The 19,618-nt window shown below is 47.6% G+C and overlaps 1 long non-coding RNA gene across 3 annotated transcripts in view; it reads right to left on the bottom strand.

Moving 5' to 3' along the window:
• Window positions 1-1,276: 1,276 nt before the first annotated feature.
• LOC147359706 (uncharacterized) overlaps window positions 1,277-19,618 on the bottom strand; it is a 52,788-nt gene continuing 34,446 nt past the window's right edge. For 2 of the 3 annotated variants that reach the window (XR_015140354.1, XR_015140352.1), the window contains exons 4-6: window positions 3,610-3,657; window positions 2,531-2,618; window positions 1,277-1,746 (exon numbers count right to left, since the gene is read on the bottom strand). This is a non-coding gene — a long non-coding RNA (uncharacterized LOC147359706). Of the gene's footprint in view, window positions 1,747-2,224; window positions 2,619-3,609; window positions 3,658-19,618 lie in introns of those variants that run through there. The other variant, XR_015140353.1, reaches the window with a different exon arrangement.

Here is a 19,618-nt window from a genome sequence, read left to right as displayed (position 1 = left end):
ATGGCAAATAGTTTAAATTTAAATGCAAGTGGGAATTTTTGAAGGTCCTTGGGTAGATAAGTGATGAGATCTGATTTACAATTTTCAAAGAACACTCAGTGTTCTATATAAAGACAAAATTCTAAGAAGCAATACAGGTAGCACAGAGAACAGTTAGGAGACTGTTACTAATGCTAAAGGAAGAAATGGTGGAGTTGGGGGCACTCAGAGCAGCAGGGGAGATGGAGAGAGGTGAACAGATCCAGAGTCTCTCTTAAGAAGAGCCCCCACAAGGCTCACTTATGGGCTGAATGTTCGGGTGAAATGCTTAGATGAATTAAAGATGGTTCCCAGGCTTGAGTTTGAACCACTGGGGAAAAAGTGGTGACATTTACCAAGATGGTGAACAGTAAGGGAGGAACAACTTTGGTGGTAAGGTGAGAAAATTAAGCCTCTTTTTTTTTTTTTATGTATTGAGATACCCATTAGTCACCTAAGTGGAAATGTCAAGTTAGCAGGATATATGAGTCTGCAGCTTTAGGGTGTTAGTGCTGGAGTTGGAATTGGAAAATTGGAAGTCATTATCATGAAGAAGGTATTTAAAGCCACGGAAGTGGCTGAGGTCACCTAAGGAGAGTGTGCAGGTAAAGAAGAAAAGAGGACCCACAGCTGATCCAACATTTGGACCCAGAGCAGCAGAGAAGACTTTGTGAAGACAGGCTGGGAGGCGAGAGTGGGCGCTGGAGAGAGCGGTGGGAGAAAAGCCAAAACCAGCTGGCAAAACTTTGGCTTCAAGAAGCCAAAGGGACCGGCCACGTGACTGGAAAATAGACTTGATGACATGGAAGAGGCCCTGGAACTCACCAGCTTGGAAGTTGATGATGACCTGACAAAGCAGTGGCTGTAGTGGAGTGGCTGGGGGTCATATTCAGCCCAAATGGTAGTAGCAGAAATCAGAGTGGGTGATGATGAGGTCAACGGACATTGAAGACAAGACCCTATGATGAGAGCAGAGGCAAATACCTGAAGCTACTGGGTCCATGGTAAAGGCAGGAGATTTTAGAGCACAAATCATCCCAGTAGAAGATGAACCTGTAATGAAGACCACAAGTGTGAGTTCCCTTTGATGGAAGCAGGAAGCATCGTCCATTGAAATAGGAAATGAAGAAAGTATAGAAGCGGACGCAGCAAGGATTCCCAACCTAACTGCTTCTAACTGATGCCATTTGGGTGCTGGGTCACCTCATGGGCATTCTAGAAGGATGGGCAGTGGTGGCCAGACAGCATGATCTTCTTCTTTTTTTCTTTTGGTGTTCCGGCATTGATCTTTATTAGCAGCATAGCTTAGGTTCTCCATCTTTAAGATAAGGCTTAGATAGGATCCATCTAGTTCTAATACGCTGACTCTGAAAAACTTCACAAAATACACATTTATCAAGTAAAAGGTGTCTTGAGTATTCTTTGGCGAGAGATGTACTTGCTTATACAAAAACTGTTTTTCACATCTGGGTAACTATGAATATAACGTATCTTTTTTTATATATAATATACCGCATCTTTGCATTATCATCCTAGCAATGTCCATGTCTTGAATGCATTTATGGCACTGTAGACTTCTGTGTGGACCTACATACAAAGGAATGAAAAGGAGAGGGTGGGATGAATTAAGAGAATAGCACTGACATACATACATTACCATGTGTAAAACAGAGAGCTGGTGGGAAGCTGTCGTAACACAGGGAGCTCAGCTCGGTGCTCTGTGATGACCTAGAGGGGTGGGATGGGGGGAGGAAAGTCCAAGAGGGAGGAGAATGTATATATGCATACTACTGATTCACTTCTTTGTACAGCAGAAACTAACACAATTTTGTAAAGCAATCATGCTCCAATAATAAAATAAATCCATGAATAAGAGTAAGTCTGTGAAGTTCCCAACCAGTGCCAGCATGTGTGACCTTCCCTGCCCTCTGGATGCTCAATCCCCCTACTCTTTCTCTCTTACAGCCTCCAAGGTAGACACTCAGGGCGGGTTCTTGCACATTCATTAATGTATAAAACAGATGGAGGTGGAAAGTAGAGAATTAAAAACAAATAAAAACCCAGAAATGCTGTCTTTGCAATCAAGAGACCTGGGCTCGTGTCCCAGGTCTGAACCTGACTTTCTCTTTGACCTGTAGCACACTCCTCGCCTGGCCTCCAGACTGTGTCAGTTCACCTGTTAAAGCTAATAGTTGGACTAGATCTGTGGTTTTCAAATCTTTCTTTTCAAATTAGTAGGACTTCTTTGACAAAATCTGATTTGAGGTGTAAAAGAGATAAAGGGGGGCTGGTCTGATTAAAATGTTGAAGGCATCCTGCACCACATAGCTCCGTCACTCCCAGGTCCCCAAGGTAGGTGGCTTGGTAGTCCCAGGGCCAATGACTCCAAGGTACAGAGCCTGAGAGGCTGGTCCGGACTCCGACTGCGTGTGCCTCCTTGGCGCCTCCTGATGGAGATGCCCAGCAGGTGCAGCCCCATATGGGCCCCTGGCTTCCTGGTCCTGGAGCTCACCTGGGCCCCAAGGCCTCTCTGGCTGGAATGCTGCTCTGTTGGTGATCTTGATGGATGATGACAGCAATTAGCAGAGAGAGAGATTTCCCTGTAGAAAGATGGGAACATTCATTAAGCACTTCATGCCAGGAGGCAGAACACAGCCCCAAATTCATTACTATTTAGGGCCAGCAAGCCATCCCAATCTCACTGAAAGGTGAAAGGGAAACCCAAACTTCATAAATAAGGGGCTACGAGGACCATCTAAATCTTGGCTTGCAGTGAAGTGGAGTTTCCATCTCTCTAATTTGCCGTCTTATTCCCTGGGCATGTCAGGGCTGATACGAGGCTGGGCCGGGGTGGAGGTGGGGGGGTGGTTATTAAATCAAGCACCTGTCAGGTGGAAGCTGGTTTCACAGTCACTGATGTGGCCAAACCAGCCATGGGCGAATATCCAACAGGAACCCCAGCTGTGAGGCTTCCAAATAGGCTGCCCCCTCTGGTACCCTAAAAGTTTGGGGTCGTTTAACAAAGCACATTAGGGCTCTTAGCATACCAAAATGCTGCCACTTTGCTTTTGTCTTTCATCTCTCATTCCCGCTTACATGGGTGGTTTTGAGTTCATCCATGGATACACGCTGAGCACTCTCTATGCAGGAGTCTGTGCATCAGACGCTCGGGACCTAGAGCTAACTATTCCTGTCTAAATGGTCCCTGCTTGCAATCCCCTCAGTCTACCGGGGGGCCTCCTGTTAACTGTCCCCACGCACCCACCCCGTGTTCCCTTCATCTCTCTACCTAAGGATGTGCTCTGGCCAAGAGGAAGTCTAGACGTGCCAGGGACTCAGTGTCCAGGAGTTATCAAGGACCAACCAGGGAGGGAGACAGCAGATGAAGACCCCAGTCTCCTTGATCTGCAGAGGGACGGTTCTGAGGTGTGTCTGAAACCATCTCTCAGAGGTCCCCAGTGAAAACACTTTTTGTGACTTTCCTTCCTCCCCAGGGCCCTTCCCACTCTCATGCCAGTGCTTCCTGGGACCACGGACCACATTCCTAATAAATTAACTGCACCTAAAGTCTTATCTTTGAGAGGCGCTTACCATGTAGTAAGAGGATACATGTGATAAAAACAAGCTCCTCACTTCACACTGGAAGAGAAAGAGTAAGATGTTTTGAGATGTTCACTTCATCTCCGTGTCTGTAGAAGAAGCTTCCCAAAGGCTGAGATGATGCCTGTCTTCTGTTCCTTTAGTGTTATTGGGACACCAGATACAATGCTGGGTACACGATCAGAGCCAAAGAGATGCACACTGAGTTGAATTGAATAGTAAATGCTGTGAGCTTCTCCCCCAGCCTTGATGGGTGCAGCAGGGCTGTTTCCCAGCGTGCTGCTCCACCCAGACACGAGAACCTAAATTCCATTCATCCTCCCTTTCCGGAATGCAGGGAAATGAGAACATCCAGCTTCATCTCAGGGCAAAGAGACCTAAGTTTAAATGATGGTGTCTGACACCAGGCCAGTCACTTTCCATGTTAATTCCACAAGGCTTTTCTGAGCACCCGAGAGAAACCAGTGGGGACACAGCCGTGAATAAGATAAATAAGGTCACCACCTGCTTTCAGAGTAGTGTTAAAGGGTCAGGACATAAATCAGCTCTCATTTCTCTGCTTTTAGAGAGTCCAGAGGGGTCAGAGCCAGGGTCAGCTCTCAGCAGGGCTCTCATCACTGCTTCCTCTTTCTAGCAGTTGGTCTCTCTTTCTCAGACAGGTGACCTGAGCCCACTTGGAGCCAAACACTGCAACCCACAGCCTCTCTCTGCCTCTTTCTCTCTCCCGGGTTTCTTTTCCTCCAGGGATGGGAGCTTTCTCTATTTCAAGCTCAGCTTGCTGAGGCAAGAAAGCAAAGAGGTTAAAGAGATAAACTCTGGGGCCAAACTGCTAGGCTCCGCCACGCACCACAGCTGTGTGGCCTCAAGTAAACAAGGGAGGCTCTCACATCCGGATTCTCTCAGCCACCAAATGCGTGCAGCAGGAGTGATTTTCATCTCATAGTCTTGAAGCGGCAGGTCAAGGGCTGCATACTATGTAAAGCACCGGATGACTCCTGGCTATTTCCCCTAGTTCAGGCCAAGGAAGAGCTTTTTTGGTTCTTGAGACCCAAACATCCTTCTTCATTTGCCAGCTTTCTGCACCAGGCCTTATGTCTCAGAGCTCCTTACATATCGCATCAGAAAAACCCAAAAGCACTTTTTGGCCAACCCATTCATGATACTGGGTTGGTCCCTGGTGGCTCAGATGGTAAAAAGAATCCACCTGCAATGCGAGAGACCCAGGGTCGATCCCTGGGTTGGGAAGATCCACTGGAGAAAGGAATAGCAACCCATTCCAGTATTCTTGCCTGGAGAATTCCATGGACAGAGGAGCCTGGTGGGCTACAGTCCATGGAGCTGCAAAGAGTCAGAAAACAACTGAGCAGCTAACATATTCAGCACAATAGCAATACTGGGCTACTCCTTTTCCCTTTTCTATGTCGGTGCTCAGCCGTGCTGCTTATTCCTGGATTCCCTGCCATATCATCAAAAATCACCTAGCGTCACCCCACCGTCTCACACAGACCCTTCTCTTTGATTGCACAGGTTTGGCTGCGATTTCTTCTTGTGCTGAGAAGACTCAGAGGAACGCTTTCTCCCACCAGCCTTCACCCTGACATGCAGCAAGACAGAAAAACCGCTGCTTACCCCTTCCAGGCAAGGCCCCCATCGCTGTTAGGAGCTGCCTCCCCTTCACTCCCCTCTCCCTGCGGTTTTCCCCAGGCAGGAAGTAGGTGGTGGGGAGGGGGGGATTTCCGACTCCCGGCCCTCCTTGGAGCGCGGCATCCACCGAATTAATCAGAGAGGCGGGCTATGTCCATCCAACCTGAAGGCCACCTGTGTTCCAAATTTGAGAATCCATTCACTTGGGAGAAGCAGAGAGTCCCACAGGGAGTCAATGGATTTCACTTCACTGAACATTGCTTTGGGCAAATAAGCAATTTTATTTCCTCTTCCCTACCCCCCTTAAAAACATCAATGAAGTGTTTTGTGGTGTTGCTGACAGCACATGTCACTTCGAAGCTGGAAATAAAATCTTCTTTGAGCTATTTATAACCGATTGGCAAATGGAAGGTAGTGGGAAGGAAAGGGAGACCAAAGCAGGAATGTGGGGGGAGCTGAGTGCCAGCCCCTCCAGCTCCCAGCTGCACGACTCTGCAGGCATCACTCAGAATCCCTGGACCCCACTCTTCATCTGTAAAGGAGGCTGGGGGACCCCTACACCTGCTACAAGGGGTATAAAGCAAGCGAGTGGAAGCTAGATTGAGGACACTGCACACTCTCCCGGGAAAGGAGGTGTGCTTTGTAAACTGTAAAGTGCTTCTGAGGTTTCAGAGACTGCAGGATCCATTTTTTCAAAGCAGGGTGCTTCAACCTAGGAAGCAGGTTCTCAGCAGCTTTAGGGGTTCTGGAAATCACCTCTAATTTTATGCAAAAGTTTCAAGTGCAAGGTGTGTCTCTCTGGAGAGGTCTTTAACTTACATTAAAATATCAAGAGGATCTCTAACCCAGGAGAGGCTAAACCCAGCATCTCAGGTGCAACATGGGGCTGTAAAACCAAATGACCGAGGATCAGGCAGATGACCTGGAAGAGAAACTGAGTGAGTCTGCAAAACTGACAGACCCATGGGGACTATGGCAAACTGGGGGGGTCCCAGTGAAAAGGAGGGACCCCCACTCAGCTCCAGAAGATGATGGCCAATCAGGAATGGGATCCAGGGAGGCCCCAGTCTTTGCTTTTTAAGAAAATAAATCAAAATCCAGATTTCTACTTATAATCCTGCACTTGTTTCCTTCAGCTAACTCACAGCTTTCAGTTTTACCTGGGTTCAATGAAACACATGGAGAAGCTAGATTCAGCCCGAAGACCTCCATTTTGTAAATTCTGTGCTAGAGTCTTCCTGTGTGTTCACAGCTGCTCGGGAAGAAGCCACGGCTGGGGTCATGACTACTCCAGCTGCACAAATGAGTGACCTTGGCCCCCTCTCGAAGCCACAGATGCTCCAGATGTTCCCCTGAGCCATGGAACCTCCACTCCAGCCTGCCCCCCTCAGGCCCTGGCTGGACCATATCTGAGTTCCTGCTCATCACTGCTCAGAGTCTCCTCGACTCTGGCTGGTCCATGTCCACCCACCGTCTCTCCATCATCACCACAGCCGCCAACTGTCCCCAGCTACCAGCCTCTCCTTCCTTCGCATCCAGACCTCTAGTCTCTGCCACACACAAGGACAGAGGAGGTCGAGTCACTTCCCTTTCTTGAACTTCAGGTCCCAACGGGCTCTAATTCTCCCTGGAGTCCCTACAACGCATCACGAACTCCGCTTCCTACCCAGCTCCTACCTCCAAATTCATTCATTGAGTCAGAATCACCTTTCCTTCTGTGCAGAGAAATTAGCGGGTCACAGGCATAGAGGAAAAAAACATCAGCAGTGCTCCTCCCAAACCTTTCCCTCTTGGAAAGTAGGACTTTCCTTCTCCTTCTGGAAATGCAAGGAGCTGGCACTAAATGTTCCCATACAACACAGCCATTCATTGTTCACAGCAAGATGGGAAAAAAGGACGTGTCCTTTTCAGACAAAGCCCAAAAGCTGTTAAGAATAACCCCAACACTTCTGTCATCATTTGCAGGGGCTTTGCCAAGCTTGAAGCAGAGAACGTAGCTGTGTATTTAATATCCTCATCTCTCCTGCTGGACTTAAGCCTCACGAGGCCGGCTCTGTATGTGTCTGGGCATGTCTGTAGCTTAGTTCCCAATGTGCATTGTTCTGTGTGTGTGTGTGCAGTCACTCAGTTGTATCTGACTCTTTGCAACCCCACAGACTATAGCCCACCAGGCTCCTCTGTCCATAGAGTCTTTCAGGCAAGAATACAGGAGTGGCTTGCTATTTCCTCCTCCAGAGGATCTTCCCCACCCAGGGATTGAAACCACATCTCATGTGTCTCCTGCATCTCAGGCAGATTCTTTACCATTGAGCCAGCAGGGAAGCCCTGGAGCATTGCTAGGGCTCAACAAGTGTTATTGAAATGAACTAAATCCAGTAACAGTGATACTCGAAATGCCACCCCCCACCCACTTACCAAATCTCTTCGTCTTGCCTAACACCATACAGTCTTCAGCAACTCTGGACCCCAGACCAAGAGAAAGCCTGCACTTTATAGGGCCACCCCTACCACACAATGCTTCATGCAGGGTCCGAGCAACCCAGGGCCCCCAAAGCTGAACCAGTTTCTCTCTGTGGACAGTCCCCTGCTCCGAATGTGCCTGAGACACGGTTTGTGTTTCTGACAGCGCCAAGGGAGCTCTGCACAGAGGAGGGACTGGAGTCGCCTGCGAACTGCTGCCAGAAAGAGTCCGAGTCCACTGCGTTCAGGGAGAACTGGCTCTCTTTACAGATGAGTAGACAAAGATCTGGAGAGAGACGTGTCATCCCAGAAACGGGGGTGGAATTGATCAGAAAGAGAGAGTTCCCCAGAGGGATAAATGGTGAGCTGAGTTGTTGAAACACTGTGGTTTGAAAACAGACGAACCTCCAGAAAAAGAAAGACAAGGTCAGAGCAAAATGAGACATTCGCGCCCAGAAGGCTACCTGCTGGAGCTTTTCATGAGCTCTGCCTCGGTGACAGTGGAGAGTAATGAATGGAGAGGGAGCCTTGACTCAAGACATAAGTCCTATGAAATCCAGGAAAACAACCCTAATTTTCCCAAACCTACGTTTCCTTCTCTGTTGTGACAGATTGAATTAGGTCCAATTCTTCACACCCCAGTAACAGTCTCTGCATCTCTCCCCACTTGCGCACCCTAGCTTTGGCTTAACCACTCACCAGGATAGGAGCAGAGATTTGAAACGCAACTGGGTTTCCAGTGGACTTGCTTCTGTGCTCTGGTGGTCTACTGTGACCTGGGGGAGCTTCTGTTCCTTCAGCCCAGGACCTACGTCTGAGCTCAAGCTGCAGCCAGATCCACAGTAAACGAGTCCCACCAGCTGAGCCAGCCCATGTCGGCCTGGATCCCATAGATACCGTCAGCAGGAAGATCCATGGTGGGGGAGAGGGGAATGCCCACTGCTCTATCCCGCTGGAATTCTGTGCATGTGTGCTACACAGAGGAGACTGCAGTGCCCATCAAACAGGGGCAGCACCAGTTCCGATGACCTCTGCACTGTGCTGTGAATCAGAGGCCAGCGTATCAGTGCCAATCTCTCATACGTTATGCTGCTGCTCAGTCGCTCGGTTGTGTTCAACTCTTTGCAACCCTATGGACTGTAACCCGCCAGGTTACTCTGTCTGTGGGAATTCCCAGGCAAGAATACTGGAGTGGGCTGCCTTTTCCTTCTCCAGGAGATCTTTCCAACCCAGGGATCGAACCCGGGTCTCCGGCATTGTAGGCAGACGCTTTTACCATCTGAGCCACAAGGGAAGTAGGTGGTAAAGGTAGGTGGTAGGTAGTGTTAATGGCTGAATAATCGATACAAGTCTTAGGTAAGGTGAACAGAAGAAAATGATTGAATGTGAACATTAAAAACAAAGTGACTATATTATCTCACACCCCAATTCAGCCTTCTTACAGAGACCAACTCACGTCATTACCCTAACCCTAACCCTACAGACCCTCCCCCAGTACAAGCCTCCATCCCCAGCCCTGAGAGCTGCAGGCATTCTTGGACCCAAGGCTGTCTGCATCAGTCACTGCAAGCCTGTGCCCATCCTCATGTCTGCTTCCCTGGCTCTGCTTCTCCCGCCTCCCTCTTTCCCTGTAAGGGTCCTTGTGCTGATGTTGGGCCACCTGGATAATCCTAGGTCACCTCCCCATCTCAAGATCCTTTATGTAGTCATACCTGCAAAATTCTTTCATATATATTCACAGGCCCTGGGTAGGAGGACATGGACCTCTTTGGGTGGCCAGTACTCTGTCCATCACAGTGAATTTCTAACTTCTATCCTGGAAAAGTAGAATTATCTGGTGGTTCAGTGGTAAAGAATCCACCTGACAATGCAGGAGACGTGGGTTCAATTCCTGATCCTGGAAGATCCCAAAGACCCCAGAGCAACCAAGCCTGTGTGCCACAGCCATTGAGCCTGGGAGCCACGCCTCCCGGGGGTAAAAGAAAAGTAGGATTCAGAAACTAGAAAATTCTCTAAAAGCAGGAAAGTATATGATGACGGTCATTGGCACATACATGCTCACATAAATGGTAGTTCTCTCTCCTGGTCACATGGTAATACTTACTTACTTGCCCCCTTGGAAACGGTCATGCCCATGCAACTTGCTCTGGCCACTGGAACAGGAAAAGAGGCCAGAGTGCTTCTGGGTAATGTCTTACTGTGATCTGTGTAAGATGTACCTGTTTTTTCACCGCCCTCCACCAGGGTCGCTGGCAAACGGTGGCTTCTCTATCAGCCCAAGTCCTAGAGTGACTCGGACCCCCGCCCCCCAGATGTCCCCTGATGGACACACAGCACTAATGAGAAATAAATTTTATTATTTTAAAGCCACGAAGATTTGGGAGTCTAAACTAACCCATCCCAAAGGCATTCAAAGGTTCAGGGCAACCAAGGCAGGTCGACTATAATACTACATTGTATGGGTTGGCCAAAACGTTCATTTGGGTTTTTCCATAAGACCTTCTGAATTTTTTTTGCCAATTCAGTAATTGCCTATAACCCCAAGAACTCCCACCCACTGGCCCCAACTGAGCTGTCATGGCCAAGGTGCAGCAACAATGAAAGAATCCGGAGAGCAAGCTAAGACTGTAGATTCAGCTGTGCATCCTTCTACTGTTGAGTGCATGCATGCGTACGCACATAAAAAGACATACAGAGAGAACCAAGCTGCATATTCTCAGAAAAACTGCCCCTTCCTTGCCTTCTTCTGGGTTCCCAGTTTCTTGCATAACGCCTGGCCGGGAAGAGCCAGTGGCGTGGAGAATGGGGCTGCAGAGGGAAATGGCAGCACTGGGTCTAATGCACTAGGGCTGTCCAAAGTCTAAATGGGGATAAAGAGCCAGGTCGACTGACATGGTCGAGAGATGCCCAGCTGAACAAATAGAGTCGACAAGCTGGTTATGATTGCGTCTGCCCCAAGTCCTCACTCCAGGAAATGCGAGGAGACAGAAATTCAGACAGCATGTGTCCTGGCGAGGCAAGCTAGTGAAGGAAAATCCTCCCCCACATATGTACTCACTAGAAAGGGCTTCACGGGTGATGGCTATTTGCCAGAGAACCAGGCCTGGAAGACAGCTTGAAGGAAAAGGAGAAAACTGTTGTGTGCGGGGGTGTGACTCGGGGGCCTGTGGATGTCAGTGTGGGGGTTGGGATGGGTAGGGAAAACAGAACACTGTTTGTCTTAGAAATAAATCCAGGAACTTTCCTCCTGGGGTGTGTCTGGTACGAAGGTGATTCTCTGACTGCGGAAGAGAGGGGCTCTGGAATTTGGGGGAGATTAAGTGGTGAACACGGTTCTGGAATCAAGCACACCCAGGTTTAGACCCTAACCACTGGGCAGGATGGCGGAGGGGAAGGAGGCTCAAGACGGAGAGGACATATGTACGTTATTGTTCTCTAGTTGCTTCGGTTTTGTCCAACTCTTTGTGACCTCATGGACTGTAACCTTTCAGGCTCCTCTGTCCACGGGGTTTTCCAGGCAAGAACACTGGAGTGGGTTGCCATTCCTTTCTCCAGGGGATCTTCCTGACCCAGGGATCGAACCTGCATTTCCTGCACTGGCAGGCAGACTCTTTACTACTCAGCCACCAGGGAAGCCCAGGATATGTGTATATTTATAGCTCATTCACGTGGTTGTGCAGCAGAAACTAACAGAACACTGTGAAGCAATTATCCCCCAATTAAAAACAAATAAACTTAAGATTAAAAAAATATCTTAACCACTGAGTGTATGCTTAAGTCTCATCTACTTAATATACATATCACTTTTAATTAATATTACTTTTTAAATTTTTAAAATTAACATATCAATTTTTGTTTTCTTTGTTTTTAGTATCATACTGAAACATAGATGTCATTTCTCCATCCAATCATGTATTCATGTATTCATTCTTTCATTCATTCTGTATTGTAAGAAGCACAAATAGAGCAGTAATCTTATAATCATGGAAGACATAAACAAGGCACAATCTCTGCCCTTAAAAAAATCATGCAGATAATATGAAACTGCAAAAAGCTAACCATATCGGAGACCAGTAGTCTCCAAAGTGGGAGAAGGGACACACTTACCAGCAGTGACCAAGACAACCACTAGGAAAGAAAATTAAAATATTAGAACTCCTATTTCTGTTTGTTTTTATCTCGTATTTTCTAAATGTATATTTTGTACGCTTTATAACATACGATAAAACAATACAATGGCACTTGTAACTAATAAATAAATGAAGGAACAAGGAAGAAATATTTTGGAGTATTGTGTGCTCAGTCATGTACTACTCTGTGACCCCATGAACAATAGTCCACCAGGCTTCTCTGTTCTTGGAATTTTCCAGGCAAAAATACTGGAGTAGTTTGCCATTTCCTTCTCCAGGGGATCTTCCTGACCCAGGGATCAAACCCACATCTCCTATATATTACAGAAAGATTCTTTACCACTGCACCCTGTAGGAAACATATGTTGTCAAAAAACGTGTACTGATGAGATGCATAATCAAGAATTTAGGGGCAGCTATAAATTTTCGATTTCCTGGTTAAGAGAACTGCAAAATAACAGCACTTGATTCATCCTTATCCACCTCCCCCATTGAAAGACTTTTGAAAATATACCCTGGAGAACTAAAGGTACAATAATACTGAAAACCAGAAATAATGTTCCATTATCTACTGGAGCCCAAGAGGAATTCTACTAAGTGAAGAATTGAGCGCTGCTATGAAGCAGAACTGCTGCCATGAAATTAAAAGATGCTTGCTGCTTGGAAGAAAAGCTATGACCAACCTAGACAGCATATTAAAAAGCCGAGACATTACTTTACCAACAAAGGTCCATCTAGTCAAAGCTATGGTTTTCCAGTAGTCATGTATGGATGTGAAAGTTGGACTATAAAGAAAGCTGAGCTCCGAATAATTGATGCTTTTGAATTGTGGTGTTGGAGAAGACTCTTGAGAGTCCCTTGGACTGTAAGGAGATCCAACCAGTCCATCCTAAAGGAAATCAATCCTGAATATTCATTGGGAGGACTGATACTGAAGCTGAAACTCCAATACATTGGCCACCTGATGTGAAGAACTGTCTTATTGGAAAAGACCCTGATGCTGGAAAAGATTGAAGGTGGGAGGAGAAGGGGACAACAGAGGATGAGATGGCTGGATGGCATCACAGACTTGATGGACATGAGCTTGAGCAAGTTCCAGGGGTTGGTGATGGACAGGGAAGCTTGGCATGCTGCAGTCCATGGGGTTGCAAAGAGTCGGACGTGATTGAGCAGCTGAACTGAACCAATGAAACAGAATGGGCTTCCCTGGTGGCTCAGTCAGTAAAGAATCTGCCTGCAATGCGGGAGACCTGGGTTTGATCCCTGGGTTGGGAAGATTCCCTGGAGGAGGGCATGGTAACCCACTCCAGTATTGTTGCCTGGAGAATTTCATGGACAGAGGAGCCTGGCAGAATCCAGTCCAGGGGGTCACAAAGAGTCAGTCATGACCGAGCAACTAAGCACAGCACAACACATGAAGCAGAACCATGATAGCAGCCATAAGAAGACACATCTCCAACATCACCACTGTCTGCCCCTGCCTCAGAGACAAGAGCATCTTTCCCAATGGGAAGGACAGCAGGAGAACTGTTTCAAGTGTCTAAAATCTGTATGCAGGTCAGGAAGCAACAGTTGGAACTGGACATGGAACAACAGACTGGTTCCAAATAGGAAAAGAAGTACATCAAGGCTGTATATTGTCACCCTGTTTATTTAACTTATATGCAGAGTACATCATGAGAAACGCTGGGCTGGAAGAAGCACAAGCTGGAATCAAGATTGTTGGGAGAAATATCAATAACCTCAGATATGCAGATGACACCACCCTTACGGCAGAAAGTGAAGAGGAACTAAAAAGCCTCTTGATGAAAGTGAAAGAAGAGAGTGAAAAAGTTGGCTTAAAGCTCAACATTCAGAAAACGAAGATCATGGCATCCGGTCCCATCACTTCATGGGAAATAGATGGGGAAACAGCGGAAACAGTGTCAGACTTTATTTTTGGGGGCTCCAAAATCACTGCAGATGGTGACTGCAGCCATGAAATTAAAAGACGCTTACTCCTTGGAAGGAAAGTTATGACCAACCTAGATAGCATATTCAAAAGCAGAGACATTACTTTGCCAACAAAGGTCCATCTAGTCAAGGCTATGGTTTTTCCTGTGGTCATGTATGGATGTGAGAGTTGGACTGTGAAGAAGGCTGAGCACCGAAGAATTGATGCTTTTGAACTGTGGTGTTGGAGAAGACTCTTGAGAGTCCCTTGGACTGCAAGGAGATCCAACCAGTCCATTCTAAAGGAGATCAGCCCTGGGATTTCTTTGGAAGGACTGATGCTAAAGCTGAAACTCCAGTACTTTGACCACCTCATGCGAAGAGTTGACTCATTGGAAAAGACTCTGATGCTGGGAGGGATTGGGGGCAGGAGGAGAAGGGGATGACAGAGGATGAGATGGCTGGATGGCATCACTGACTCTATGGACGTGAGTCTGAGTGAACTCCGGGAGTTGGTGATGGACAGGGAGGCCTGGCGTGCTGCGATTCATGGGGTCACAAAGAGTCAGACACCACTGAGCGGCTGAACTGAACTGAACTGACTGAACGCTGTATGACAACTAACATGGCGTTTAGTGGCTTAAAACAACAAGACCCATGCATTACCTCCCCCAGTTCTGTAGACCAAGGATGCAGGAGCAAGTTGGTTGGGCAGTTCTGACTCAAGCTCTCACAGGATGCTCTCTGTTGGGCCTTGACTGGAGTTCCAGTCTTCTAAGTGATGGACCATGGCCAGGAGATCCACTTCCAAGGAGGTTCACTCAAGTGGCCAGCAAGTTGGAACTGCCAAGTTGGTTTCTCTTCATGTGAGGTCTCCACAGAGCTGCTTGAGTGTCCTTCCAATATGGCAGCTGGCTTCTTTCAGAGAAAATGATCCAAAAGGCCAAGACGGAACGTGCAACGCATTTTATTACCCAGGCTTGGGTATCACACACTGTCACCTCCACCATATTTAATGGATCACACCAGCCAGCCCTGATTCAACACAGAAAAGGACTACACAGGACATGGGTTCCAGGAGGCTGTAGTAGAGGCTGGCCACCACAGACGCTCACCCACCGGGGATCGTTTCTGAGGTCGCCGGGGCCTTTTTCTGTCTCTTTTTCTCTTTCTCTCTCTTCTTGTCCTTACTCTCTTCTTCTTTATCTCTTCTTCTATCCATCATATCTCCTCTATTCATTTTCATTTGTCTACATATTTTCAAGGACTATAATATCCACTTATGAAAAGACAAAATCTTTATTGATCTCACAACCAGCAGCAATGAAGGACGAATGTAAGCATGAAAGGAACATACACAGCTCAAAGTATCTCTGAGAAGAGCAAAGAATGGACTCTGAATCTATCAAATGCAGACACACTTGTGGGGATTCTCTAACAAAAACATCACAACTTTCACTATGTAGCAAGTGTAATGACCAGGACTAGACGACAGAAATTCTACCAGCCCTGCCCCCAGAGAAGCAGACAACTCCACCGCCTTCTGGACGAGGACCTTCCCCAGGCAGACTGAAGCCTCACATGGTTCACCTCTGATTCCAAGTCTCAAGCAAGTTCATCTAATTATAGGGACCTCGGTCCCCTGCTACTATACTGGCTGAAAACAAGCCTCAGGATGAAAATTTTCTGGATTCTACCTTGAGAAGGCAGGAGTCAAAATGTGAAAAATAATTAGGATATACAGAGGCCATTAAAGAGATATTGGACAGCTGCAAGTGACATGTGTCAACTATGGAGATAAAATTAGCACAAAGAATATGAACTAATGAGAAGGAGCGGGAAAAGCAAAGGTGCTTCCCACCGTGGCTGCCCACCCATACTCTCCAGGAAAACGCCCAGTGTTGTTGATTGTCACTGGAAGTGCGAGTACCCTGCATGCGTGCTCATTCACTTCAGTCCTGTCCGACTCTTTTCAACCCTATGGACTGTAGCCCACCAGGCTGCTCTGTCCATGGGGATTCTCCAGGCAAGAAGACTGGAGTGGGTTGCCATGACCTCCTCCAGGGGATCAAACCCGCATCTCTTATGCCTCCTCCATTGGCAGGCTGGTTCTTTACCACTAGCGCCACCTGAGAAGCCCGTGAGTACCTTAGGGTTGTAGATATTCGAATCTATTATCTCGCTTAATCTCACAAAACCCCAGTGAAGTTAACCAGCTTGGGGTGATGAGCTCAGAGAGAACAGACAAGACAGTTTGCCGGAGCTTTCACTAAACAACTAGAGACACAGAAACGTGAATCTCCCTTGGCATTTGCATCTGCGTCTCTTCAGAGGGTTCCCCATCACTTTTCTTGGTAGAAAACCTCAGCTTTTGTAGACTAGAGATGGGTCCTCCTTCATCTACAAGAACCCTGTTATAATGTCTTTCACATGGACTCCAGGCACAGAGGTGTTTTTCTCTATCAAAATGCATGTGTAGGTCTGTCTTCTCCTTGCCTTTCACCAAAGCCAGCCAAACTACTGAAAAGAGCTGCCGGTGAGTGCAGCAGGACCAGAGGAACAGGCACAGTAGTCCTTTATTGTTTTAAGTCCAAAGTTTCTTCCTGTTTGGCAGAAATCCCCAAATCGTGCGATAATCTTGGTGATGCACAACATCCATGGAAGCCTAGGGAAGCTAGATAACTCCCCTCCACCACCCAGCAGCTGGGCAGTCACATGACTGCCCAGTAGGACTTCCCATCTTGAACACTCAGTCTCGCCTGGGTTCTCAAACACCTTGCCTCCTATGGTCTCCATCATTTTTTTGAGCTTGGTTTTCACTCTTTTAACTAGCCAGCACCCTTCTCAAAGATTCCTCTCCTGGGACTTCCCTGGCCATCCAGTGGTTAAGACTCCACACTTCCAGTGCAGGGAAGATAGGTTCAATTCCTGGTCAGCGAACTAAGATCCCACATGCCTCAGGGCACAGCAAAAAGAATAAAAAATCCCTTTCCTGCCTTTTCCTTTTCTATACAGTGTTGGGTATGCAGAGACAATTTTACATCTGTAACGTAATGCTAGCCACTAAAGAAACCAAGGTTTTTTTTAGTCTGCACAGCTTCATCAGGGCCAAAGGACAATTTTTGTCAGGCTTTCTGAGGGGCCTTATTATTTCAACAAACATTCATTGTTTGCATCTTTTGTACCAAATCCTCTTTGATGATGAAGACTCAGGGTTGACTAGGCAACAATCACTTCTAAGAGTTTGCAAATAGAAGGAGTCCAGAGCTGTTTTAATGCTCTCCTCTGCCGGTGAACAATCTGCCTGCAATGCAGGAGACCCTGCTTCGATTCCTGGGTCGGGAAGATCCGCTGAAGGTATAAGCTACCCACTCCAGTATTCTTGGGCTTCCCTGGTGGCTCAGCTGGTAAAGAATCCACCTGCAATGAGGGAGACCTGGATTCGATCTCTGGGTTGGGAAGATCCCCTGGAGAAGGGAATGGCTACCCACTCCAGTATTCTGGCCTCGAGAATTGCATGGACTATCCGTGAGGTCACGAAGAGTTGGACACGACCGAGCGACTTTCACTTTCACTTTGTGGCTCAGCAGTAAAGAATTCACCTCCAATGCAGGAGACTTTCAGGAGACGAAGGTTCAATCCCTGGGTCAGGAAGGTCCTCTGGAGGAGGAAATGGCAACCAACTCCAGTATTTTTGCTTGGAGAATATCATGAATAGAGGAGCCTGGCTGGTTACAATCCACGGGGTTGCAAAGAGTCGGACACAACTGAGTGACTAAAACAACAGCAACAAAATGCCCACCACTATTTTTTCAGACACCTAGAAATCAGGTTAGAAATCACTGATCCAACCAAAACTACTTCTTTCACATTAGGAAAAAAAACCTAAGATCCAGAGAGATAAAGAGATTTCTCCAAAGTCATAACAGCAATTTCCCAGCACAGCTCAGAGCAGAACTCAACTTCCCTGAATCCCAGGCTCGAAGCTCTTTCCACTTCATCACCTCACCTGCAGGAGATTTAAACAGCAGACATCATCTGCCCTTTGGTTGGTTTTTGCCAAATGGTCAACCCCGAGATGCTGGCAGGCAGACGAGTGAATGCCCAGTTAAGCCCAGTTGGGGTCATCTGCAAAACGGAACACTACCTGAGGAGGGAAAGAGTCTCTCTAGGCCCCAGGGAGACACCGTGGAGGACAAGCTTGGAACCCACAAGCCCGAAAAATGGAAACAGCATGGAGACATCCAAGCGTGCCAGTCTGCGTTAGCACACCAGCCCTGGGAGCATATGGCCCATAACTAACCACCAGGGAGCCAGTTATTGAACCACAAATGGAGAATTATGGCTTCAGGTGAGGATAAACAGCAGGATACCAAGCCCTCAGAAGACCAAGAAAACCACGTTTTCATGCAAAAATCTTCAGCAGTCATAAAAGAAAGGAGACAGACAGGGGCCAAGGGATGATGGCAAAATGCAAGGCTGCTGCTGCGGCTGCATTGGACGCTGAATACATACTTCTGGAAGGTCTTTGAGACCCAGCGGAATCTCCCAGGCATTCCTCATGGGCCCTGGGAACTGCCCCTGCTTTACTGCAGGACAGCAACCTGAACATCCCCTCAGGGACACAGTTGAGCCTGGGCTTCCAGTGACATGCTTTTTTTGGTTGGGAAGACCCACCTCGTACCTGAGAACTGGTCGAACAGAAAAAGAAAGTGAAGTTGCTCGGTCGTGTCTGACTCTTTGGAACCCTGTGAACTATAGCCTACCAGGCTCCTCAGTCCATGGAATTTTCCAGACAAGAGTACTGGAATGGGTTGCCATTTCCTTCTCCAAGGGATCCACTTTCTGACCCAGGCATTGAACCCAGGTCTCCCACATTGCAGGCAGATGCTTTTCAGTCTGAGCCACTAGAGAACTGGTTGAAGTGCCTCTAAACAGGATTCATTTGGACTCTGCTCACCACACGTCATTCCCTTCCAGACCACTGGGAGGCGGTGAAGCAGAGCAATCAGGAACACAGTCTGGTGGTTAAACGCCTGAGGCACCACACCTGGCTGTGTAATCACAGGCTCCTACTGCACTTCCGTGTAAAATGGGGAAAATGTTGCTTGGAAAATATCAGTTACTGCACTGAAAGCTCTTACAAGAGTATTTAGCACATCATACACATCAATGGGCTTCCCAGGCGGCACTAGTGGTAAAGAACCTACCTGCCAGTGCAGGAGGCGCGAGACTCAGGTTCAGTCCCTGGGTCAGGAAAATCCCCTGGAGGAAGGCATGGCAGCCCACTCAGGTATTCGTGCCTGGAGAATCCCAGGGACAGAGGAGCCTGGAGGCCTACAGCCTGTGGGGCCACACGACTGAAGCAACTTAAGCTTGCATGTACTCATTCAGTCAAGATTAGCGGTTCCTATGAATAGTCCTGTGAATAGTCACAGATCAGTGACTTCCCTGGTGGTTCAGTGTTTAAGACTCCGCGCTCCCAAGGCAGGGGGCCTGGGTTCAATTCCTGGTCAGGGAACTAGATCTTATATGCCACAACTAAGAGTTCACATGCCGCAAGTAAAGAGCCCACATGTCAAAACGAAGAACTGGCGCAGCCAAATAAAATAAATAAATATTTAAAAAGTAAAAACAACTTAAAAAAAATTTTTTTTAACAGAGGAGAAACGAGTGTTCATACCATAAGAGGCAATCCACCAGGTCTGGCCTGGGGGCTGCCGTTTGCCGGACCCCACTGTTGAGGGACAAGCACTGAGCTCGTTATCACACAGCCATATCCCAGTCCTGCTTCCTCACCCGACCTTCCTAACGGTGGCAAGTTACTGTCTATG

Source organism: Bos grunniens, chromosome 14 (genome assembly GCF_055505025.1).
Source record: "Bos grunniens cultivar Pamir isolate PY7600 chromosome 14, Bosgru_T2T1.0, whole genome shotgun sequence".
Taxonomy (NCBI): Eukaryota; Metazoa; Chordata; class Mammalia; order Artiodactyla; family Bovidae; genus Bos; species Bos grunniens.
The sequence above is the reverse complement of the archived record's forward strand: the minus strand, read 5'-3'. Positions and strand labels throughout refer to the sequence as shown.